The sequence below is a fragment of the Neopelma chrysocephalum genome, unplaced genomic scaffold, assembly GCF_003984885.1.
Source record: "Neopelma chrysocephalum unplaced genomic scaffold, ASM398488v2 Primary Assembly neopelma1_63, whole genome shotgun sequence".
In the NCBI taxonomy this organism is placed as follows: Eukaryota; Metazoa; Chordata; class Aves; order Passeriformes; family Pipridae; genus Neopelma; species Neopelma chrysocephalum.
In genome coordinates, this window is record NW_020897720.1 from 2,507,655 (window position 1) to 2,534,060 (window position 26,406).

At 38.5% G+C, this 26,406-nt stretch overlaps 1 protein-coding gene across 14 annotated transcripts in view; it reads right to left on the reverse strand.

Moving 5' to 3' along the window:
* TENM2 (teneurin transmembrane protein 2) overlaps positions 1 to 26,406 on the reverse strand; it is a 643,539-nt gene that overhangs the window by 565,280 nt on the left and 51,853 nt on the right. For all 14 annotated transcript variants that reach the window (XM_027682931.1, XM_027682929.1, XM_027682927.1 and 11 more), the window contains exon 2: positions 7,252 to 7,362. The gene's annotated coding sequence lies outside the window, so the exon portion shown is untranslated. The remainder of the gene's footprint in view (positions 1 to 7,251; positions 7,363 to 26,406) is intronic.

A 26,406-nucleotide genomic window follows, 5' to 3' on the forward strand; every position in this document is an offset into this window, starting at 1 on the left:
TCTAGAGAAAAATATAGAGTAATTTGAGAAAGAGCATCACTCTAAAACAAAGTCCATGTTTTGAATTAATTATACTGTTTCATATTGTAAATTGATGTACAAAAATATATATTTGTAAGGCCATGCATATTTAGTTCTTTGTCTTCAAGGCAAACTCTTCACCGACTTACTTTGAAGTAGCAAATTAATAAAACATTAGGTACACATTGATACTACACATCTCCTCAAAAACCAGAAATAGTCAAGCTCACTCTTGTTTCTGTCACACAGGAAATCACACAATAAATGCACTATAAGAGCAGACAGATTATAGCTCACATAACCAGTACAGGTTAACTAGATAGCTATATTTCAATTAAAGAAAAAAGCCAATTGTTGCATGTCTTATTATCATCCTAAACCATCTTGGCAACAATTAATAGCTACCCTATTCATAGAAATTGCTTTCATTATTTTTGAAGCAGCTTCTTTCTTTGAATGTAATGACTAAGAAAAAAGAAACATCTGTTTCTGTCGCTAAGGAGATTGACTAAAAAAAAAACAAGATAAAGCAAATATTTAGAATATTTTTTTTAAAAAGAAAAATTCCTTTCACTTGGATTTAACTACTTGCTTTATAACTAGCAGCACAGCCAGCTATGATATAACAAAGCACCAGTGTGTTTCTTTTTTTACATTGTGACTGTTCTACTGCAATATATTCTGCATATTTATTCTGGGACAACATAGCACAACAAATGAAGATGCCTAGACACATCCACCAGCATCTCTGTGTCTTGAGGAGCTGCAGATGCTCATAATCAGAAGTGGATATCTGCATAATAAGCTGCATTTCTGCTAAAGTGAGGGAAACTTCAACTGTCTGTGAAATGTGCCACATGACAGTTATTAGAAAATATTAAAAAATAAGAGGATTCAATCTTATAAAACAACAACAAAAAAAAATATCTCTACCAGTAGGCAGGTTGTTTTAATGCACATGTTCACAGCACTGTAATTAACCTCATGTTGTACAAGTAGGGACCAGATTGCCAGGGGGTATGAAAAGGTAGGTCAGTCAGGATGGGAATGAAGTAAAGCTGCTTCTGTTGTACATGCTCAAAAAGGCAAGGTTATACCCATCTGCCAGTAAAATAGGTGAGCAGGTGCAAGGTTAAAATAAAATTCCAGTTATGTTGAATTTATAATTTTAAGTTATTCTGCTGAAACCCAGGCTTAGAAAGTTAGGCATACTTTGGTTTTCTACAGTAGACCATGAGAGGCAGTAGTAGTTATATTGTTTTTCCACTTCAGGTCCCTGTCAAGGTACCAACATTGTGAGACATATTTATGTAAATTAAAACTTGTATAAGGCACAGTGACACTGCGAATAAATAACAGCTTGAAGACAAGTAGCAAACCACAATCTTCCCTGCATACAACTTCAAATTGAAAAAGAAAATAAAAGTGTAGAACAAATAATACTTGGATTATGAATCACCTTGCCTCACAGACCTCCTGGAATTGCAGCAAAGCTACAGTGCAGCACAATCCTGTCACTCCCCCATGCCCTACTGACATGTTGTTCTCCTGCATCATTAGTGCCCTTGGAGGACTCCCTATTACGCAAAACTGATTTATCCTTGCAAGGTGTCCTGCTCACTCCATGTCTCCTTCCCTGCAGTCAATACCAGCCATCTCCAGGATGACATCCCAGCCTTTCTTCAGGCTTATTGTCACTGATTCATGTCCCAGCCTCAGCAGCAAATACATACAGCTGTCAGACAGTGCTGATGGGGGGAGCGCTTCCCAACACAGACACGTCTGTGAGTGCTGAACATTTTGATTCTCACTGCGGTGGCAGTTTAGCTCTTATCTACTTCTTCTGTTTTCTTTCTATCAAACCTGGTTTTTGAAGATCCTATCCAGGCAGATCCAGCTTGCTGACTAAAAGTTAACTTGTAATTTGATTCGAGACTGGTTCAGAGTTGGAGCGTGTTTTCTAACAGGCACTGAAAGCCTAATGAACCAGTCTGTCCCTGCTACTTCTAGAAACACAAACAGCACAAGGAAAAGCAAAGGCAAAATCTGAATGGAAACATATATTTACAAATGTTCCCTTCTCCTAAAGATTTTTTTTATTCTTTTCCTTTAAATACACAAAAATAATCTGTTCATGAAGGCAAAGGCACCAATCTGGACTAGAATGAATGGAACTGAAATGCAGCTTTATCCACTCATTCCTCATATGTGTGCTCTATTCCACCAAAAACATTTATCAGACACCTACAGACTCACACTACCTCCAACTTCAGTCACAAAGTAATTACAGACAGAGGGTTTCTTCCAAGAAGGATGCTGACTGTGAACCTTTTCACCAGGTAGCTCTGAAATAGTTCAGTTCTGCATTCATCATCAAACGTGAAGGGCTCCATCATTCTCAGGGACACAGAACTTCTCTTGAAACCCCACCAAGTTTCCAGGATGATTTCAGAATAGGTTGCACAAAAATCTAGAATTGCCAGTACTGAGTTTTCAATACAGGAAAGAAGGGATGAAACCATAAATAAAGGACAGATTAACGAGAGCACCACAGACAGGACTTTACATTTTCCTTCATGTCAGATACCCTTATTCAGTGTTTGTAGCAGGTCATACAGACTATTTCATTGAGCACCACCTGTCATGAGCTATAACTCTTTTCTTTGGGCTCTCCAAGGACAGACATAGAATGCACAGAATGTCATTTCAAGAGTTTCTAGGCAAGACCTGCCCACTTCAGCCTCACTTCAAGAAGCATTCAGATAGTTATCCCAACATTTCCCTCAAGCTTCCACCCTAGGCCAGTCTAAATACCTACAGCATTTCCCCCCGACTCTTTCACCCACAGTCCCACACTCCCACAGAAGCCAAAAGATGAATTTTCTTTTTAAGTATTTTTCCCCTCACAGAGCCTTTTTCACACAAAAGCTCATATCCCACTGAAGTATATAGAAAGCATATGAATTATACAATGTCATGGCACAGAATGCAAAATATTGTTAGTAAAATCTGTACCTAACTACAAGAGAATTCTTATAAAATAGCAAATACTATCAGCACCTATTTACCAACACTCAGCTTTGTGTGCTACATAATAGTCAGTCAAAAAGAAAAGGACTTCAAGCATCTATTTCTCTTTGCCAGTACATTTTTACTTGAAATTTAGTGATAATTTGATATTTTTATACAGTTAGTTTTTCCTCGCTACATCTTCTCAGTCTGAATACTCACCTAGAGTCCACTAAAATATTTTAAGATACAGTAATCTTTTTTTTTTTCCAAATCACCCGAGACTTACTGTTCTGCTTGAATTATTCCCATCTTCCATACATCTGACAGAGGCCTGAATTTATCCAAAATAAGATTCAATTTCTCATCTGCTCATGCAGGACTTAAGAAATGACAGTGCTCCATCTATTTCCTCACATCAAATCTCATGTTTTAAAGAATGCTGCCAAATAAATTTCTCTCCCTAAGGCCAATGTGTGGGCATATATCCTGATAAGTATAAAGCCACTCCTAAAAGTAAATAGGTTAAATCCCATTAATATTCTACTAAACTCCAAAACAAGGACAAAAATATACAGAAATATTATCTTTTCTTCTTTAAAATATGCTTTAGTCAAACTAATACTTGGTGATATGGCATAATCTAAAAAGCATGGACATCACCTTAATTCTACTTCTGTAATCATCACATTACAAAGATTCATTTTAATTGCATATATATCCTTGCTCTTTCATCATGCTGAAATATGCTGATAATTCCAGGAAGTGTCTATTTTACTGTATCTATTAAAAAAAAAATTAAAACAATTTTCTGGTGCATTTTTTTTCTTATTTGGGATACAGACTTTAGCCATGGGATAAGGAATGGGAGGACAACACTTTAGCAATACTGATTTATTGGTTAGTTTATAATTTAGAGTAATTTACTCTAAGTAAGTAACAGGATGGTAACCTGCCTTTGCTGCCAAAATAGTTTCTCAGGAGAAAAATCAATAGCAGAAGCTACGTTGGTTTTGTGGCTCCATTTCTGAGTGCTAATATTTTACTTATCAAATTCTGGTTGTGAGTTTGTTGTTTAGGAAATAAAAGATACAAATATTCGAAACCATATTCTCTATACTTTTGTTCCCTTTAAAAATAATTGCAAACTAATAAATCAAACATGGTAGAGGCATGCAAGTCTGACAGTAACAAGAGGGCTATTTCAGCAATATTCTCAAGTAGTTTTGGCTATTTATACCAATGGAAGTTTACAGAAGGTTTACAAACCATATAGAATATGGTGTTTTATTCAAGTAGCCCTAAAAATGCCAAAAAAAAATTGCATCCTCAAGACCCAGGACTCAGAAGAGCACACAAGTTGTCAGTGATTGAGAGGCTGTTTTCTTCCCATCCCCGCAGAAAAAGGGAATTTACTATCAAGATACATAGAGCCAAGAAACTGAATCGTCCCCTGAGGAGAAGTCCAGGAAGGCTTTGTTCAAGAAGTTAAACTTGCTTTTTCTTTAAGGTAGTTACTTTCCAAAGGCTTTGATCCACCATGATGGGATGATAGGAGTCTTTGTTGAAAGAAAAATAAATGAAAGGCCAAAACAAAAAGCAAACCTAACAAAACATGCTGAATATTGATGTCACAACCATGGCCCCTGAGGAACACAGAAGATGCTGGAGAAGGACACAATGGAGAGAAATGAGTCTCAATATTTGTTTGGGAACTGATGGTGAGTCTTTGTCAGTTGTATAAAAAAAGAACAAATCAAGAGGCAGAAACAGGCACTGCTCAAAGGCTGGGCAAACCACACAAAAAAGAAGCAATTGGAAGTTACCAGCACCTCCTCACCACAGCAGCAAACCCACAGGAACCCAAGTTTGAGGAGTGACATAAAGAATGGACAGTACTGGCTCAACAATGTGAAGTCCAGTGCAGAACCTACAACAAGCTGAAAACAAGAGATGTCACCAGAACCCAGGACAGAACCCAGGGCAAATTCCCAACCCCAAACCTAAGGAAATCTAAGGAAAATTCACTGTGGCATGTGAAGACTGAACATCTCCCAAAACCCCCAAAACGAAATCCCAAATTCCCTGACATAATACGCTCCATGTGATCTTGTGGTACTTCTGTTCTTCCCTCGTCCTGGGCGTCTGTGAGGACTCCTCTCTAAGCTGGAGGAACTGGTGGAACTCCACGGCTGGGAAAGGAAGGTTCTGCTCCTCACAAACATCACAAAGCTCCCAGCCTGTGCCTCACCCAGATCCAACCCAGAGCAAACTCCCACAGCCACACCACAGGAACCAATAAGAAAATTTTTTTCTTCTTTAACTGCAAATCCTTGCAGGTCTCAACATTTTCCAGCACAATGCAAATAAGCAATATTCAGGATCTAGCCACCGGTTGGAAAGGTTTAACAGGCACCTTCCCAACCTTAATTACTGCAGGGAATTATGTACTGGGTTTCAAATTCAGCTTTGCTCCTGACCTGCTGTCTGACCCTGGGAGATCACTCGGGGTTATTTTAAAAAACAGGCAGCAAAACCAAACAAACCAAGACCACAGCAGGGGATTTGAGATTGAGCTATCAGGTGTTTTGAAATTTTCACTGAGGACCTACTTCTGCAACCTCTTCCCTGACAAACTGCTGTTGAGATACAGAGCAAAAGTGAGAGCTTCTGGACCAGTATCTTTTATCACCTAATGTTTGTCTTCCAGGAATTTTGTGTGAGCTGTACTTGTCAATCTGTTCTTTAACTATTTGAAGATGGGCTGTGAAGATCCCTTACAACAAATAGACATACAGAGAGCATAGACAAATAACATATACATAGAATATATAGATACATTTATAGTAGTCAAAACAATTTTCAGGAATCCTCTCTTTCATATTTCTGATTACACAAAACTCGCAGAAAACTGTCATGAAACTCAGACTTGTAAAACAGTAAAAATAAATGGAAAAAATTCCACAATCCCACCAGATTTTCTTTCTCAATATGAAGAATTACTTAATCAGAAGTGCTTCAGTATTTCTCACTTTAATTTTCTTACACTACATAAATTTTGAAAATTTAGAGATTCAGACTCTTAGAGTAATTTACTTTATAAGTATGGAGCATAGATCCTAATGGTCTAAAATCTGAAGAAATATAGTCCTAGAGACAGAAATTAACCTTCCAGTAGAAAATACGGAATAAAAACCAACTGACCCATTGCAAACAATGCAGAACAACCTGCAAGTGAAAGAATTCCTTTGGAATTTGGTGCTTCCTATATCTAAACCCCACAATTTTTCCAAGTGAAATAATATAAAATGTTGCATTACACCAACTTCATTTAAAAGATATCTTTAACAAAAGGCACGATCTGGGAGTAGCTTCCTAAAAAATACTGCCACTGAATTAAATTATTTGAATAAGAATTCTCAGATGTATCACAAAAAAATTGTACTTGGTAAAACTAAAATCCACAAGAGAAGAAAAAGCTCAAAATAAAAAAAAAATAAATGTTTTTTTATTTTCTTATGAGAATCTATCAACAGAAGGTTTTGTTTCCTTCACTCTTGAGCTACTCCCAAGCAAGACACCCTATTTCCACTGCTGGACACACTGGGATAAGTGTGGTACTGTATATAATTACATTAATTCCCAGATCATACGTACAACAGTAATTAAATTGAGGTGTCTTGTGAGCATTCTGACCAGCAGTTACAGACACCACAAAAGAACAGATAATCTAAAAGTTTCTTCTCTTCCTTTATCTTCTCTCTGCACAGCATATATTATGCATACACAGATTCAGAACTTCATGATATGCAGCCAATCATACAGACTAAATAGTTTTTGTTGTGTTCAGAATCTGAATAAAATTCCATTTGAGCAAAGAAAAATTTCCTTTGATGCCAGGAGCAATAAATTCCAAACATCCTCATTTGATCCTGAATTTGTCAGGATGGGCAACTCCTGCAAATGAACATCCAGGTAGGTAGGAAAAAAAAGCATATTTCTCTAAGTGAAACCTTCTGAAGTAATTCAGTTGGGCTGGAAAAGACTGAAGTAGATTCTGTAAAGGAAAAGTGCTGAGACAAATTGCTTTCCTCTACAAAACCACTTTCCTGCAGAGATCTTCCCAGGCACTTTTCAAGCATAGATGGAACCACTTCGGTCGACAATATAAACACATCTCCGAGCCAAACAACACACAAAGCCGAAGTTGTGAGTACTCACTGAATGGGGAGATCTCAAACGCTCTGTTTCCCGGTTGTTATGGGTCGTGTCTTTAGCTCATCAGGTGAGAGGGAATTCTTAGTGCAGTGGGCAATGACAAGCAAGAAGGATCTGTCAGAGAGAAAAAAGTACAACTTTCAGAAAAAAATTAGCTGTAAAACCCTACTGATAAGCAAAGATTTAACAGTGTTTTGGTACTCATCTCTCAGTTTTTAACTACCAAAAGGGTCACACAATCTACCCACACTAGGATGTAAGAAAACATCTTCTAGATGTATCCTTCCTTATGCCTCTCATTTTCCCTCCTCCCTGTCCCAAATGCAAACACTCAAGCAATGAGATTTGAAAAATTAGCAATTTAGTTTTTACGCTGCTAAAAGCAGCAAATAAGAACGGATCATGTCCCTCCCCACACAATTCCCAAAGAAGGAATTGTGATGATGGTGATCTTGAACAGTATTCTTCAAAACTTTTGCATCAAGGCATTTTTAACTCTGGTTATCTTTATTATGAAAAGTTGAATTGAAATTACTCTTAGATGTCATCACTTGCCAGATCTTCTGTTCCTTCCCCTGTCCATTTATTCTTTTCTTTCTCAGCATACAATGCTCTCTACTACCTGTTGATTCCCACGTTTTCTTCAGCATTTTCATCATCCTCAAAAGTATTTTTGGAAAAGCAAATATTACCTAACATGTCCACAGCCTCACCAATTGATTTATTTTTCACCTGGTCACTGAAATGATCCAGGTAGAGTCAAAAGTACTTGTAAGATGACTTGGAAAAAAATGTAGGTTACACCTTGCATTCGGAAACTCAACAATAAGAAATAATGGTGAAGAAGTGATTGGTTGTGCTGCCAAACATATTCAAACAGTTGATAGCCACCCACTCAAAAAAATACAAAATCCCCACAGGCTGGAGGTGGGAACAGACAAGTTAACCACCAACACCAGAGCCAAACGTTTCATAAATACATACAAAAACCTATAAAGACAAGCTAATGCTTTTCATTGCTATGCAAGAAACTTTTAAGCTATTTTCTTTTAATGTTGAGAGCATTTAACACTGCTAGCTTTATCCATTGCTTTCACTGAATTTAAATTAATGGTACTTATTTTTGGTTAAAAAAGAAGCTTGATGTACTGGCACTACTTAACTGCGGAGGTTTATCTCCCTGGAAATGAATAGGCACAATTGTATTTCAAGCCAACAGCTTTCCATAAAGCATCAATTATTGAAATAAGACAAAGAATTCAATACACATTGTACATTAGTATCATGTAAAATCTTTAAGGCCAGAATCCTGGCATAAGATTTTCTAAGAATATGAATCAATGGGAAAAAAACCACCAGTGCTTTTAACGCACAAATGTAAAAGCTGAAATACAGATAACCTCACTAATTAGGGCTTGGAATGCAGCCTTTACTTTCATAATCTCCTTATTTTCACTATTATGCTTACTTTCTTTTGTGCAATCCTATCAACCTATGCCTCGGTGCAAATTACACTTCTAATACACACCTCCTGCTTTGGTAATTCTGTGCCATTCACAGTATTCGCTTATAATTGTTAATTCCTTTATGCCTTCCCTGTTTGTATACCACAATTTCAGGAACTGGTGAATTTGGAATAGGAAAATCCTCAAAAGCAGCATCAGGTTACAGAGATACAGACACCAATAAGCTACCAAGAAGAAGGGTAAGTAATTTGTGAGAGCTAAAATCCACCTGATGCAAAAACATCTTTAATCCTCAGGAAAGCCCACCTTTCATAGGCTCTTAAAACTGATCATGGGGAGCTGTTGGTTAACAGAAAGACATGTGGCCACTCACAGCTAAAACTGAGAAGTATTTTGGCTTTGAATACCAAAATAACTGATGTACATGGTGCTCCTGCTCAGGTTCAGCCACAGCACAGCCTCTGCTCAGCCAGGAGGGGACAAGTTCTGCCCAGCCCACCCCGCCCAGGCACTGCCCCCATCCCGCTCATCCCTTGGCCACCGTGCTGCTGGAATAGCACCTTCCCATGGAGCAACATGCAGGGAAGAGACAAGAGATCATGCCAAAATGACTTGAAAAAGAAGACTAAAGTAAGAACAGAGTTTTTCAAACTCATAGGAGATGTAAAAGCATATGATTGGTCTTTCTCCTTTGACACTGTAAAGAAAGTGCAGTAGAGCTAAAACTCCAGTTTTTGCTTTTGTCTGTTTTCTATTAAGAGATCCAAAGAGAGATGAAACAGTCCAGCTTTAACTGAGTTAAAAAACACCAACAAACCAAACAAAAAACCATCCTACATCCATGTACTAAATTAATAAAGAAAAAAAATCAAAACAGGCTTCATATTTCATCACAGGGTTTTCAATAAACTACTCGTTACCAAGACTGACTAAAAACCTAATCTGACAAGTTCTGGGTTTTTTTGGCTTGATGTGCCTTTCTTGTAAGAGAGCAGGTGAGAAGTGTTTGCAAACATCTACCAGCATTTACAAATAAGCCAAAGCAAGCAAGAGAAGAAGCAAACCAGAGGGAATGAAGTTATTACTTTCAGACATCTCTTAAAATAATATTGGATTCTTTAAAAATAATTTCAGCAGATACTACACAACCAGCATAAAAACGGAGTGCACTATCTCTCAGAAGAGAAGGCACATCCCATGGAGTGGCCTGCACTGACATTAAGCATTTCTGGAGCCTGAGAGAATCCCTCTTAATTTACCAGCATCTCTTGATGAGAGATGGTTCATATTTTGGCTATTTCATCAGTGTTAAGATCCACAGCAGCAAGGCACCGAGCACCACTACAAAGAGGGTTAAATAAATGGAAAGCAAGGTTGCAAATTACTTTGAGTGCCACTGGAATAACCGATATCAAAATCCATAAATTTACTACATGCAGCAAGATCTGGTCCTTTAGAGTAATCTGCCAGGACTACTGAGATGGTACCTACGAGCAGTCAGACACTTAAAAACTTTGAGAGAGGATTTGGCACACTTGATGCTGTTGCATGTCTTGCCCTTGGTAATGATTAATTAATGAGTTGTGTTTCTTAGATGAAGGTTATAGATTACACACACAGTAATGATAGAAATGGAATATCACAGCTCCAAGCCTATAACAGCCAGGGAGCAGCAAAATCTGCATGACACAGACAATTTGTCCTGCTCAGTACATATTTTATGTTGTACTTTATTTGTAGTATTTTTAATTTTTATTCTTTTTTAAGTCAGTGGATCATTTAGTGCAAGGTACTCACCCACAGAGCTTCGCTAAATCAATTCCCTGCTCATTTTTGACACTGCTGGCCCCAGGCCAGGCAGCCTCCCTGACTCACCCCTGCTGCTGCACAGCACCAACCACTCCATGTTCCCCGCTCCTGAGAGCTGCTATTCCTGTTTAATTGGCTGAGATCTTGGCACGAGAGGACTGGAAAAGTGTTTGTTTGTGAACACCATGTGCCCAATTTTCCCTGCACTTAGCATTACACAGCACTTTGTGTGCTACAGGGCAGCTCTGGTGCCTTCAGCTGTGAGCTGAGAGGGATAAGCAATTTTATATATCAAGGTTCCCAGTAAAAACAAGGGACAAGTAAGCATTTACTTACTTGTAAGTAAGTACACCACAGCATATTCAACGGAGGAATCCATCACCATACAGGCAGATTTGGGACACAGCAATTCCAGTTTGCCTCAGCCCTCAAGGCTGCAGCCATGTGAGCACATCAGTAGCAGGCTTTGTGTGCAGGGTAAGGAGGCAAAGCTGCCAGCACAGGCAGTGAGCTCCTTCCCTGGGCAACTGGCTTTCTAGTTCTGCAACATCCCCCCTCCTCTGAGCCAGGACAGGAGCTGATGTGGTTACCCAATGAACCTGACTGGGTACATGACCAAAATAATCCCATTTCTTTAGTCTCCTCCTGCCAGTTTTAGCCTGCATCAGTTCTTTACTCAGTGCACTGCCATGTGAGTGCACGTGAGGCAGGAATGAGCACTTGGAAACGTCCTGATCAGGTGCTGACAATTGAGGGCAGAACTGTAGTTTCAGACAACACAAACCATTCACATATAAGATGATCCCCTACGGAACCATCTGCTTTATTGACTTCACCCCGGCAGCAAAAAAACCACCACAGCAAACCCACACTACTGATCTTACAAACACCACCCTGCTTGGCTTCACGAGACTAATTGGTTCTTAGACCACCTCTGATCAAAATACTACATAAACCAAGAGTTCTGAACAAAAGTTACCACCATGCAATTTCACCCAAAGGCCTGGACGAATTCAAATTAAACATCTGAGTTTTGGCTATTGAGTCCTTGACTTTTTTCACTGCTCCTCCCTCCACCCCCCACTTTTTTCTTTGGCAACTTGAATAATTGGCAATCCAGTCTAGCCCATGTTTCAATAAAGACAGATAAGTCCTTTCAGAGGGACTACTTGTAAGAAAAGTTGGTATTCAAAAAACAAAGACATCTAGTACTTTTATGTCAACTCACTCTGTATGTTCAACACAGCCTTTATATTCAATGTATAGGGCTATCATCTTCCAGAAACTTATATAAATTAATGCTTTATAAAATACAAAACATTCCAACAAATTAGGGAGTATTTAGAATTTATATTTATTTGATACTTAACATAGATGCCAATTACTTAAAGTGATATTGATCGAAACCTAACACCCTTGACAAATAGAAGCAAAACTTCCAAGATATGTCTTTCCTCATCCTGACATCAATACATATAATGGAAATTAGGTTTATAAGCTTTAGGCCAAACTTGAAAGAAAAAAATATTTCTTCTTCCCATTAGCCAGCAAAAGATATGAGAGTGGTAGATTAACAAATGGAAATTAACTGAATTCTGGACAATGAATAATAATAATAATGCTTTTAACAGCCATGAAATTATAAACACAAGGTTTTTTCAATATATTACAGCTGTAGAACAAGAAAATGAAATGGAATTATGAAAAATAAGAAATTATAGATTTCTCAAGTATGCAAGTTCTGTACTTGTAATGGTCATATTTCCAGGCTTCTAGCTTAAAAAATTAATCATTTTTTCTAATTAATAGTAGTAATAGTTGAAGATGGCACTTTAAATTTTCAAGAGAAATATTGCATAAATTCAACAAGAAGGAAATGCAGTCTTAGACAGCAAAAAAATAAAGACCGTGGCAAAAATCTAATAGCACTGTTTGCAAGAGGCAGAGAACAAAACCTGCAGGTGGATCACAGCAGAATACAAAACTTAATAAACCAATGAAGTAACTTTGCTCACATCTTCAGTGACACAGTAACCTTAATCCAAACAAAAAGAAAAGTAGTAAAAATCAAAAATATACCAGTCTTGGACATGTCTACTGAAATCTGTAACCAGAGGAGCAGGAAGGAAGAACTCAGAAGCTGAATGGAAGCAGTATGGTCATCCAAACACAAAGGAGACCAGGATTTCACAGAGAAATTAAGAATGTTATAGTGGAATAACAGTAGAAATTGGTGCTTAACAAGCACCAGCTGTAGTACCATCCCTGCAGGAGGAAGCCTCTTGTAGCATAGGAATCAGGAGAGCTGACACTAATAAAGCAAAATTATGCTCAGTGAAAAACAACATCATTTACCACCAATGCTGGGTGGTTTATCCATGGCCTATATCTAGTTACAAAACAGTGCTTTGCATAGATTATAACCCCTGGATAACAAACTTCAAAGATTCTGCCCTGTTTTAGGGTATCAGGAGTTCCTAAAACTGCAAGAGGAAGAACCTGAAAGAAAAAGACCCAAAAAACTCGAGAAATGGCTAAACCAAATATTTTCCTGTGTATTTAAAAAGACAAATCTGAAAGAAAGGTTTATTCATTTCTTCAAGAACAGGTACAGTGTGTATTTAACACCTACAAATAATATTTCTTGTTTGCAAACAAAACAAAACTAAGGACTGAAGAAGTGTCAGGTAAACAGGAAACATCTAACAATAATCTGGAGATGAGAATGGGAGAATAGTGAAATATTCATTAGTTTCTCAAGAGGAAAAAAAAGGTGTTGGAAGGAGAAAGAAAAATGTCTGAGTAAGATGCATAAAAGGCACTCTGGTGTTGGGCAAGCACAAAACATTCTGGGCTATCTCCACCACAGCTGGAGAGACCCACTAAGGCCCCAGTCTGTACAACCAAAGAGAAAACAACCTCTTAATATTGAGTTTTGGTTTAGATTTTCCTTTCAAGTAGCTCAACCAACTAAAACATTAATCATTGTCTCTGTAGAGTACAGACTACAGCATAAACCTGAGCAATTCCTAAAAGGTGCAAAGTCTTAGTGTACACACATCCAAAAAACACCACAGCTAAAAATCTGCCTCCACCAGGTCCAAGGGATTCACTGAAATGATATAAACAAACAGCCACATAAGTAATGACCAGAGCAAATGAATCAGGAGCTTCACTTGTAAGCATGAAAATAAATTTAAGACTGTATTTACCACTGCTTTACACTGACAGCTTCTGATTAAACAGGGTAAAATAAAACTGAGAAAACAATAAAACTTCCAGTGAAAATGCAAGGCTTCAAAGATGGGCATTCATGGTAACCAGAACCAGACAGCAAGAGACAGTCACTTCTCAGGGTGAAAATGCAAACATCAGGGCAGGGGGAGAGGGAACAGAAGAGGTGGATAATACTGTTAGGCCAAACACAGCTCACCCAAGGATTAGAGGAATGAGGGCTACCAAAAGTGAATGGAATATCAGCAGGACAGGGAGAAGACCTGCCCCTGTCAGCCCTTTAGCACTGCTGGGAGCAGCAGCTGGCACAGTTATGGCTGGGCAACACCTGAAGGGGATCTGCAACCCTGAATTGTAGAACATCCTGAAAATCAAGTCCTGGTCTTTCCTTCTTTACATTGCACTAAATACTAACACAGAAGCACCAGGAGCAGCTTTAAACATTGGGAAACATTCTTCAGGGGGGGATGAAGGAAACTGCAACCATTTCACAGCACCATCACCAGGCACCACTAAAGTATAAGTGTAATTGGGTCTGGATATAAGCAAAGCCTAACACTCCACTAAATGAAGAACTATTCTAACAATATTTTATGAAAAAATCAATAGTAATTGCAATTCCAACCACTGTCTTTGGATAATCATTATTATTTACAGGCTTACTGAGATAACTGGTATATTGTCTCGTTAAAAGGGATGAATAAAGTTACACCAGGAGAGTCTCTCTCTCATTCAGAGACAACTCTGTGCATGTATAAACATCCCCCCCCATATATGAAGAGCAGCTAAACTGAGTTACTGAAGGCACATGCATTGAAACATGGGTAAGAATGCTCTGGTTTTATGTGATCTTGCACATGTATGTATTCCTGTAAGCTTCCCAGACCACCACAATAACAAGAATACCATGATTCATCCCTTTACATTAAGTGGTCAAGGTCCCAGTGTGCTTTGATCAGACCTGGAGAGAACGAGCAATACATCAGTGACCACCTCCCCTCCCAAAGCCCCAGGGCAGCACTGCCTCCTCCTCCTGCCCTGGGAGAGCACTGAAAACAGCACTACAACAAACACCACAGTGCACTGAATTTATTTCCCTTTGACCAAATCCCACCACTCAGAGGAAAGGACACCACAGAGAAAGCTGCAAGGTATGTTATCCTGACCTTCCTGACTCTTTTCACACAAGAACCAGGAGACATCAAACAGAACTAGCAGTACTCTGGTTCAAAACACTCTTTTTTTCTTTCTTCTCCTCTCCTTAAAAAAGGTGGTTCTTTACACAGCAAATGCACATTTGTTAGGGAATGCTGGGGAGGCCACAGCTTTACAGGGATTTAAGCAAAGGCAAGAAAGATCCTCAGAGAACCCCACTGAGGTGTCCCAAGCAGCCAGGGCTGGAAGCCCCAGGTCCAAAAGGGCTGTGAGCCTGGGAAAGACTAAGTGGCATTTCAATTATGATTGTCCCTTGTCCTGTCCCCAGGAATTCACTTACAGCCATTGATCTGAACCACGACGGCCTGGCTTGTATTTCTTGTTCCTTCTGGCATCTCCCTCCAGACAGAGACAGAAAAGAATTGTTTGGCTTGATAACTACCAGCTCATTTTGATAATGCCTTCTGCACTGGCAAATGAAGACAAGAAGTTATATTTTCACCTTTCCCCAAGCTATTAATCCAATCCCAGAATAGCAGTGCATCAAAGTCTATGTATTACCTAATTTATTTAGACCCACAAGATGGGGTGATTCAGAGACACAACATCCGGTCACAGCACTGAAAAATGGGCATAGTGAGGTGTTAATCTCCTTCAGCAAACAGCAAATTCAAAAAACCCAAACCTGCAAAGTTCACCATTGCTTTTTGCCCTTTCATGATTTTAGTAGATCCTTGTTCTTCAATCACAGATCGCAGACACTGTTTCACAAAGTGTCACAAACACTACACATTTTCAAGAACTGCTTGACCTGTAAATGTATTCTCTGCTGCACACAGAATTAGTCACCCATTAACAGCAGCCACTGCTGAGGAGCAGTGCAGCACCTTGGTGCTCACACATTGCTCCTAATGAGCAGAAAACACACTTTGCACTCGACTGTATTGTTAGGAAGTGTGAAAAACTAGAAGGAATTTTTCACTCCTCTATATTTATCCACATTTGAAATATCTAAATATGGTTGGAAACTACCTTTATTCCCCTCTTCCCCCATTGTACCTTGTGCTCTAACATAACTACTGTAATGAAAATTTCCTATCTTTAAGTGTAGCTCTGCTCTAATAAAACAGTGGCATAAAAACTCACGGTTGGTTAATTTGTGACACAAAATAAAAGGCCAACTGAGTGGCAAGCCAGAGCTGTCATCTGAAATTAGGGCATACAACAACCCTAATGTGATCTGAAATTCAGATTTATATTAGGCCTCATTAAGCAGTTTAGAGAAATTTGTGCATCTTTTTATTGGGTCTTTTTATGTAATTACTTGTACAGAATTATGTACATAAATAAAAATAAAGTCTTTCGAAATCATTAAATATTTTAATATTATATTTTTTCAAGTCCTATCATCTCTGAGCTATTAAATTGGAAAAGGCAAGAGCCTGCATGGTTAATTAAAAAACCCAAACAACAAAACTATGATAAAAAAATCTGTCAGATGTATTGGATATTCCTTACAAAATTATTTCAAAGTAAGCAGTCCCAAATATTAAGAGAATTAAGCAGCGCTTTCCAGTTGTCTTTAAGGTAAAGGTTATTTTTGTCACAAGGCTGAAGCCAACTTTTTTATAAACTGTAGATTAAAGGCAGATTTGCTTTTTCTATGTAGGTTCTGTTAATTATTGTCCTCACCTCTTACAAGACCTGTCAACTCCTTAGTTCAGGGCCTTGATACAACACAGCAATAAAACATGTCAGGTGTAAATGCTTGTGGCTTATCAATAGTCCCTCATTTACTGAAATAATTTTATTGGTTCATTAGTTCCTGAAAAGCCACATGCACATTCTTCACCAGCATCCAACTACTGACTGTAGTTTGTTTGCAACATTTATATTCAGTATATTTATATGGTAACTGCGACAGTCTAAACATCTCTTTTATTAAAAAAGAAGTATTTCTCCAGATAGTTGTTTTGAGTTTGTTGTTATTTTGGTTGGTTGGTTTTCCGTTTGCTTTTTTTTTAATACACCTTTGGGAAAGCACCACAAAGAGAAAACTTGATATCCAGCAGGAGATCTGGTGTAATTCTTCTGCTCCCAGCTGTCTCTCACACTCTGCACTGAGCAAACAGGACAATTTTAAAACCTGCAGGTGTTTTCATTAAATACATATTGATAAAACATACTGTGCACGCTTTCATTTTTGCAAAACACAGAAAAGACTCAATGCACCAAGCGAGCTTAAAGGCCTCAGTGGAGAGTATTGGTATTTGAATACTGAATACTGGATAGCACCTAAGTGAGCATAAATACACTTAGACAGGATTTTCAAGTATTAAAAGCTAAGACAGTGAATCTATACATAGCCACTGAATAAAGTGGAGCTTAAAAGGACACTGATTGCTCCTGGCTTTTCTAACTTAATAACAGGCAAGAAGTTTGAACAGCTTCCCCTTTACAATGAAAATGGTCACCTTAAATGTCCATACCTACAAGAGCAGGTCAATTCTAGGTAGTAAACCACTGGAAAATACCACTAGTACCTAAATTTCAAAGTACAGAATTTCAAACGACCTTTTGAAAAACACTTGATTTATAAAAGAATACCATGAGCTGCACCTAGGTGTTCAGTAATCCAAAACAAATCCTGCTGATGTAAAAAAGGATGATGTACAAAGTGCAAAATCTGATAAATATAATGGTTAGCCATTTGTAACATGAGCAAAAAAAATTCCAGCACGGTATCTTATGTAGCTATGGCTAATGAAATCTGCTGGGTTCAAGATATTTTAAAATATTTTCTACATTATCATGCTACTTGCAAAGAATCCCCATGAAACCATCTTGAGGACAGGCTGCCACTCAACTTTTATTCTCACACAGTGATGCTCAGCTCTCAGATTTTTACACCTTTTCCTGCTTTTACCAGAAAAGCAAATGTTCACATGTAGGCTATTACTCAGAACTGGTTTTCTTTTCTCAAGTAACCATCTTTATTCTCTGACATTTACTCCTTATTATTATGTTGGTCAAACTACATTCAGGCCCCCTTTGTGAATCAACCCCCCTTGTGTGTACTAGAAGGTATGAGGAGAAGCTGAGGGCTGGGGCTGTTCAGCCTGGAGAAGGGAAGCTCAGGCAGATCTGCCCCATGGGCACCTGAAGAGAGGGGACACTTGAACAGAGCCCCCTGACAGGACGAGAAGAAATAGGCACAGAGACACAGAACATCCCAGATAAACCCTGCTTCCCAGCACAGGTGTCCCAACACTGCAACAGGTCACTCAGAGAGGTTGTGGTGTCTCCATCTGTGGAGACAGTCAAAATCCAACTGGACATACTCCTGAGGAAGAACTTCAGAAGGACTCTGAAAGAAGGAAGAATTGGTAGGACTCCAGAAGTTCCTTCCAGGCTTGTACATTCCACTGTTATTTACATTTAAATAGCATTTATATGCTATAACTGTGCAATTTGCTATTTTTTACTTATTGAAGTTGAAAACTTTCAGTATTTATCTTCCACTTTTCTTTTTGGGGTGCTGAAATAATCATTCCATACTGTCCTCAGGTGCAAGATTTACAGGTTATTAAGTTGTATCCACACCCTTAAAAAATAATAAGGGGCTAAGCACTTCTTTCCTGATCTGTGCTTGCTTTGTGTCCAGTTAACAGCATCATTACAAGGGTGGTAACCATTGCACTGAGCAATGGAGCAACAAGAAAGCAGGATAGAGAAAGAACAGCAGTTTAGCAAAAACAAATCAAAGTTAGTCTAACAAAGACCAATCACTGGAACAAGGTGGAAGGAATAAAGACACACTTTTAATATCTCTTGATCCATTTCTATGATATTTAACAGAGGGCAGTCACCTTGAAGATATTAAATTCCCCTGAGCACTGAGAAAATCTGTCAGATAGTAAAACAAGGGACTGGAATTAGCATCACCCTTGAGATATCTCAGGCTAATAACTTGAGCTGAGCAGCTCCCACTCAGCACCCCAGGCACCCTGGACCAGGCAGAAGAACTGCTGATGTGATGGGGGCTGCAGGAACCTGTGGAAGGGAATGCAGGAAGATTTAAAGGATAGAGGAAAACAGGAATTGGCATTACAGGGCAAACAGGACAAGGGAAAGATCACATGAAATATGAGCAGAGAGCAACTAGTAATCCTTCTGGTGGGAGAGTTGCTGAGGGGATCAGGGAGGGAGGACAGAAATCTGCAGGCAGTGAAGCTTCATTAGTTCCACAAGTCACAGAACAATTTGTTTTCAGGAAAGTATTTTGGATTGTTGTTTGCCTTACAAGGATGAACAGGTGTCTTAATGTACTCTGCATGTGGAGTAACAGAGGAACAGCCAATACTGAGAGCACTCTGTTCAGGCTCAATTTATAAACGGAAAAGTGATTCTGCATTCAACAGGAAGGATAAAAACGGTATCCTGCTGTTCACAGTGGGAGACAGAATTTAAATATCCTGTAATATAATTTGGTACATCACCACATGTCAGGCTTGACTATCCTCACTTACACCAGTAAGCTCTTACACAAGAATAAATCTTTTCAATCCAAGGCAGTAACTTCTGATTTACACCAGGGCAAACGAAAGAGCATGAGGCACTTCTTGTCATAACACTTGTCATCTACATTTGTTAAATGCATTAATGGCAGATATAATCATATGTTAGTATTGTATTACAAGATAACAATATTGGCACTGGGTTGAAAGGGGAACTAGACTGCAATTTGGTATTAAGTCATTTACATCAGCATCCACAAAAATCAGTTAATAGGTTGTAGTGTTCTCCAATTTCAGTTGCTTTTTAATTAAAAGAATAAATCAAATCACAACTAAAAAGAAATTAGAAGCACCACGGTGGGGGAAAAAGGTTTTTTCAAGAATGGCTTTAACATACACCATTATGTTCAATTTTAGATGATACAAGGTTACAACAAAAGTATCATTTGTCTCAGTAAAGTCACGCCTTAAAGTATATGGGGAATGTTTTTTCTCTTTCAGTTCCCAAATTCTTCCACTGTACAAAGGTGTTTGGCCACAGACAGTTTGTAGAAGACAGTGCCAACAAAGAAACAATCACAACCCCTTGCCTAAGTGGTTCTCATAAGCATTAAAGAAAAAATAAATTCCATTTCTAATCCAAGATAGCCAGTTTAGAGGGATTCGGGCTCTGGCCTGGAGCACAATTCTCATTGTCAAGCTGAAGTGCCCTCTGCTGGCCCCACACTCACCCAGACGGACACACTTCAGATTCCTTTGCTCGGGCATCTGCTGTGTCACTTCTTTTAAACAGGAAACTTCACTACAAGAGGGCTCACAGACTCCTACAAAGACACCTAATTCAATTGTTGAAAAATATTGTCCTTTTTACACCAACAGGAAGTTAGGGAAAATTATAAAGGGGGTTTCAACTTTGCTCCAAGAATTGAAACTCTGTTGGCTTTGCTCCGATTCTCGAATTCTGTGGATAGATAACAGATGAACGAACAAGAGAACAACCAAACCGGTGGACCAATGCCAAGGAACATCAAGAGAGCAGGTAGCTACAAAGACAAAATAGAAGATGAAATGTATAAGAAAAGACTGCAGAAGAGATTCAAAAGACTCAAGATGAGAGAGCATACAAAATCCAGCCATGAAATAAGTAAGGTATTTTCATTTGGCTAAGTTGGATTTCAGCCCCAAACTAAACTAGGATGATGAAGTCAGATTTCTCCACATCATTTCTCCAGTCAGAAGATGGGTAGGTCACCCTTTATTTCTCCTTCTGAACCTTCTCTAAATCTACAGAAGCCTATATGCTCGAGAGCTGCTTCCTTTGATTCCCTTAAGCTTTGCAGCAATCCAGTTCTTCAGAAGCTCAGCAGGGGTAACAGAAGACTGGTCTATCTTTGAGGAAGGAGGACAATTTCAGTCAAAGAATATTATTTGTGTGAAGCAGCAATAAACTCCTGAGAGATACCTGCCTAGACTTGAGAAAGAACAAATTACCCCCAGGCTGCTCCATCTTTTCCTGCTCTTTCCTTGCCATTTAGATCCTTCACAAGGAAAACCTCACAGAGAAACACTTTTTCTCTCCATTAAAGATTGCAAGCCAAAAATGTGTTGGGTTTTTTTTTAGGGTGAGGTGTTTCTCTAGTGGAGATGAACAATAGGACTGAGGGCATTAAGAACAATCAGAACCACAATTAAAACTTAAAATTGATCTTAGGCTGCCCTTATAAATCTTTCATTATTCTTACCATTAGCATTAGTTAGACTTCTATAATAAAACAAATATCATTCTTGAAAGGGCAGGTAGAGAAATGAATTTTCATGCTTGCTAATTGAAAGACTTGATAAAGAATACTCAGCATTAAGATGCATCCAGATCATTAAGTCTTTTTCTTCAAAGAAATTTCATCATTAGCCAGTTGCTTTTCATAGAAATTCTGGATGCTTGTAAGAAACCATTTAATTCACTTCCCATTATCATAAACTCCAAGCACTAGAAAAAACTAACTTTCTGTGTGTTGCTAAATCTACTGTAGTTTTAGGATTATTAGGATCAATCTTCTAGTGCATTACATGAACTTTAATGTCATCAATTAAAAAGCAGGGGAGGAATAATCAGGCTTGCTTGGTTTAGCCAGAATAGAGTCACTGGCACTCAACCACATGCCAATAGTTGCAAGTTTTCTGGAACAGAAACTTATCTCACCATCTCTGATGTTACTGTACTATAAAGCCATTTTTTAAAAGTGCAGTCCATTTCATAGCCATAAAACCTAAAAACTTATATCTACATAGCTAAGTGACCTGGAAATAATTAAAAGATGAATAGGTACCATTCTTTCTTCTGCTCAATTTAGGTATGATCATAACAAAAACACTCATTTTAGTTCTGCTTTTCTAGCAATAGGTGGCACTGTCAAATACCACTTGCATAAGCATTTCTTGTGCACCATATCATTCTATAGTCAAGTGGAACATCTGCAGGGAAATGTGGCTAAAGTTATTTTCCTTTCTGCTTCCCTGAAACAGGACAGAGATTACATCTTGCAGTTGTTTCATTTCCTGTTTTAAACTGCTCAAAAACATTTTTACAGCAGTTAAAAACTCAAGACAAATATGTTGCTACTCTTTTGAAGAGTATGATACTTTAGACAAGTGGCAAGCAGACAAATATGCTGCACGGTCCAGCAATCTGTATGATAATACTAATATTAAAAAAAAACAAACAACAAAACAAAAAAAACAGTTTTAAAGTCAAGATTATTTCAGCACTTTCATCTACCTTTTTGTGACCTGTTAAAGTCCAATTGCCATATTTTCCCAGATTTGTAGATAACATGCATGGTTGGCAAAGGACACATCCTCTTAGCTTGCAAAATAAACACCTGGCTACTCTCCACCTTCATCTTGTTGACCACCTTTGCCTTTCTTCCAGACTCACCAGATCCATGCTCTGTGCACCATTCCCTGGACATGCTGGTATCTTTTCTTCTCCTACTCCTCTGCAGTCCTGATTTCACAACAACTGCAACACAGTCAGAATCCTGAACTCACTGTTTACGAGGCTGATCATGTACATAATATTGTTTTTGAGACTTGCCACTTCTCCAGTGTAATTTTTGAAGTCCCAACTCCAATATAACATGCTCCTCACCTAAGCTGTTTACATAAGGGATATGCTTCATAGGAAAGAAAAGCACACCAGACTAAGTCTCTTTTGGATTTTAATTTCTTTTGTTTCAAAGTAAAATGCGCTGGAAGCCCAGAAACAACAACTGCTTGTCTCAAAACAAAGAAAGAATTAAGCACCAAAGCTGTTTGCTTAAGTCTTTTGGTTATTATGGTAAAAGCATTAAATCAGTCTTAAAAATACTACATTGCCTTCTACTCTTTCTCCACAGAACAGCCACATCCCCGCTATTTTGCAGCGCTTTCTAATGCAAAGCATGCCCAGACTCCAGTGGCAGAGCACTGACAGGACATGTTTCACTCTCCATTGTCCACTGTCCTCGGCCACTCATTATCTCGACTGCTGTTCCTGCAGAATAATGACACCTCTGCCCGGGACTAACGCGTTTTGCTACAGGGCTTCTTTTAACTGAAACACACAGCACATCCCTTCTGCTTTGGAGCAACAGCCAAACATTTGGGAAACTCATTTCCTTCAGAAAAGACAAAAAGTAAATGTGTTTTTAAGCAGGGGGTATGCAGCCCAAATAAAATAACATCTCACTCGCTGTACCAAACTCACTGTGATCTAAGAAACGCTGACGTTCAGGTGTGCTGAAAAAAATCCTTATACCAAGAAATCCCCCAAATACAAAAAGTTCCAATAATAGTGAAACATGTATGAAATCGCTAGAAAGTTTTCTCACCTTTTAAAAAATCACTGCTTTGGAACTTGGTGCTTGTGTAAGGACTTCTGCTCTAAATATCCAGAACGGATTCTTTTAACTACCGAATGATTTACAGCTGAGGTTAGCCAAAAGCCAGCAATCAGCTCAAAACTACAGCAGATGTTTCCCCAGCTGAAGTCACTCAGCCTAATTCTCTTGCCCAGTGACAAGAAACAGGACATCTAGAACTCAGGAACTGTCATATTTAGGTTCTGTGATAAGGAATTAGTACCAGGAAAGTTATCAGGTGTGAAACTGTCACACATTTAACTGAGATGATAGCTTGGAATAAAAGATGTATGCCCCAAAATGGCAGGAGATTTGGTTTTAAAGGCTTCATTAGAAAAATTTCTTCATTCTGAACTGAAGAAATAGTTCTGTCAAGTTTAGTTGAATGAAACAAAACAAACAGGCAAGACATCTCACTACTTGGCCAACAGAGGAGCAGCAGCAGAGTGTGCAGTAAAACACCCAACAACCCAATATAATATCTTGATGCACTGGGCAGAAATTGTTGGGTTTAATTAAGATAAAATTACTAACTGATATTAATCATATCAATTTTTGCTTCACTGAGTTCTCAGTTACACCGCCTCTATGTCATCAATAAATCCTACTAATGCATTTAACATTAGCATTCCAGTTTCTATTTTCACATCACTGTCCTGTGTAAATTTAATCTGTGTACTGTAGCATATTCTAACACATTCTGCTCGCCGTGGTCCCAGACATGCCTCGAGACAGTTTCATTTAGTGCCAGAAGTAAAATAACCTTGGCATAGGTGTGTAAACACAGGAAATCCATGACAGCATCCAGCCTGCAATACCTAAAGGTCTGAGCTGGCTGGTCCTGAGGCTGCCAAGGGGTGGAACGGACCAACCCTGGGAACATCCAGCTCTGTGCCAGAACAGACTCACTCTGAACCACAAAGAGAGATAAGCTGGGCTTGATCTGCATGAGCCATGTCTGCTGTGGCAGAGCAATGACACCCACTTTGGCCCCGCTCCCTCCTGAGCCTGGACATCCCAAACTGAGCACCCACCACGGCCATGGTATAGCACAGCTCAGCCTTGCTTAACTAATATTTGCAATTACTGATGGTTTTTCATTGTTATCAGAGAGATTGCCCAGTAGGTGCACATAAACACAAGCTTGTTTGAAGTTTGGAATTTTCCCTGGAGTCTCAGTCTCTCGGAAGGCTCCCATCATGGGGACCCCCCTAATAACAAGAGCCACATCAGCTTCCACCCCAGGGACTCACCGTGCCATGCATGGGTAGAAGGTGCTGCGACTCAAAACTGAGAAAGTGCTGTCTCAGAGCACTGTACTCTCGTTTCTTATGAGGAACGCAGTAAGTTAAGACTGAAAAGGGAGGTTTCTGTGTGCAAGAGAGGAACTGTTACAGGAGACACCAAGAGGTGTGCTCTGTAATAATTTTTAAATTGTCACCTTGATTTATATATAAGTTGAGCACATACAGCATTACACATCCTGAATGATTACATTTGTTACATGTAAATCATGGAGGTTTAGATGCTGAGGGCAGTAAATGTTGCATTGATCGTTGCTGCAAAGCCAGCTAATCCAGATACCTCCTCAAAAACCCGTAATCCAAAAAGACATATATTATCTTCACTGAGCAATTAAAATGAAATTTTATTTATGAAAGCTTGGGTTGTTCCAATCTGTTTTAAAAAACAAGAGTAGACTGCATAAGCATTAGTCTTTTAGAGGACTTCTGAAAATAAGCTACTAGTAAATCTTCCCTGCATGTGGAACAGTATTAAATTTCAGCTCTGCCTCTAGCATAATTAAGTACCCACCAACAGCATAATACCTTCATTAAATTAAGGTGTTTGGAGTGAAATGTAAATTTGTCTTCAGATATGAGGTTGATATTTCAACCCCTTCACAGCCTGAACATCATTATGGGGGGCGGAGGAGGGGGAAGCACAGAATAAGCAAGAGTTACTGGGCACTCCTCTTCTCTGGGTACTGCATAATCAGTAAATATAACAATTAAATGCCCATGTCTCTGCCACCTCCTACCAAGGGAGAAAAGAAAATAAAAAGAGAAACAACAAAAAAACTAAGGATATTTTTTAACTTTATTAATTCTTATGGCATTCAGGTGAAAGCTTTTGTTTTGGTTGTTTGGTTTTTTTTTTCCATCAACAATAATCCTCTTCATGGGAAACGAAAAACGCAGAAAAAGCCCTTTCCAAAACAAAAAAGCAACACAAAGGCTCAACTGTACATTCACTCAAAGTCTTTATCACTTTAGGTCACTGTTTGCAAGATCATGGACTGGCTACTAAGAGAGTGGCCCATGTTTGGCCAAGGGGAACCATTCCCGTCACCTCCTCAATCCAACTCTCACAGATGAATGACCAAACAAGACTCATTCACTTTTGGTAATGGCCAGTCAAAAGCAACCTTTTAAAACCTTATAGATCAAGATAAAACCAAAACCTGGTTTTATCTTGATCTATACTTTAAATAAATTAATAAATATGACACTGAATCAGGTTTATGCTGAAAGCGTCCTTACTCGGATTATATTCCAAAACCCTTTCATATCAGGCAAAGTGCAGAAAATATCTGACATTCAAGGTCAGGGTTTTTTTTGGAAGGCCTAGTATAGAAAGAGGCATCAACAATGACATTTTAAACATTTACTTGGGAGGAAAAGGGACAGAAAAAAAAAGAAAGAGCGAGTCATGTACAATGTCATTACCTAATTTTATTTTCTTTGAAGTATTTTACCAATTAACGTAGCTGCAGAAATATGAGATACTGAAATGATTTGTCAGTATTAGTTTTGTAAAAAACATTAAGATTTAACAAAGTACTTCTTGAATAAACATAATTCAGTATGTTTTTCATACAACAAAACCACTATCCTTTTAAATATTTCTGTGTCTATGTATATTTACAGAAAACACTTTGAAAAGGTAGTAACAATATTAGTGGGGGGTTTTTTAAGGGAAAAAAAGAAACAACACAAAAACTAGGTGTACCACAGAAGTAAAAATATTTGGCAATTTATCATGACTTCTGGAACACTGCTCACTTTGTTTGCTCAG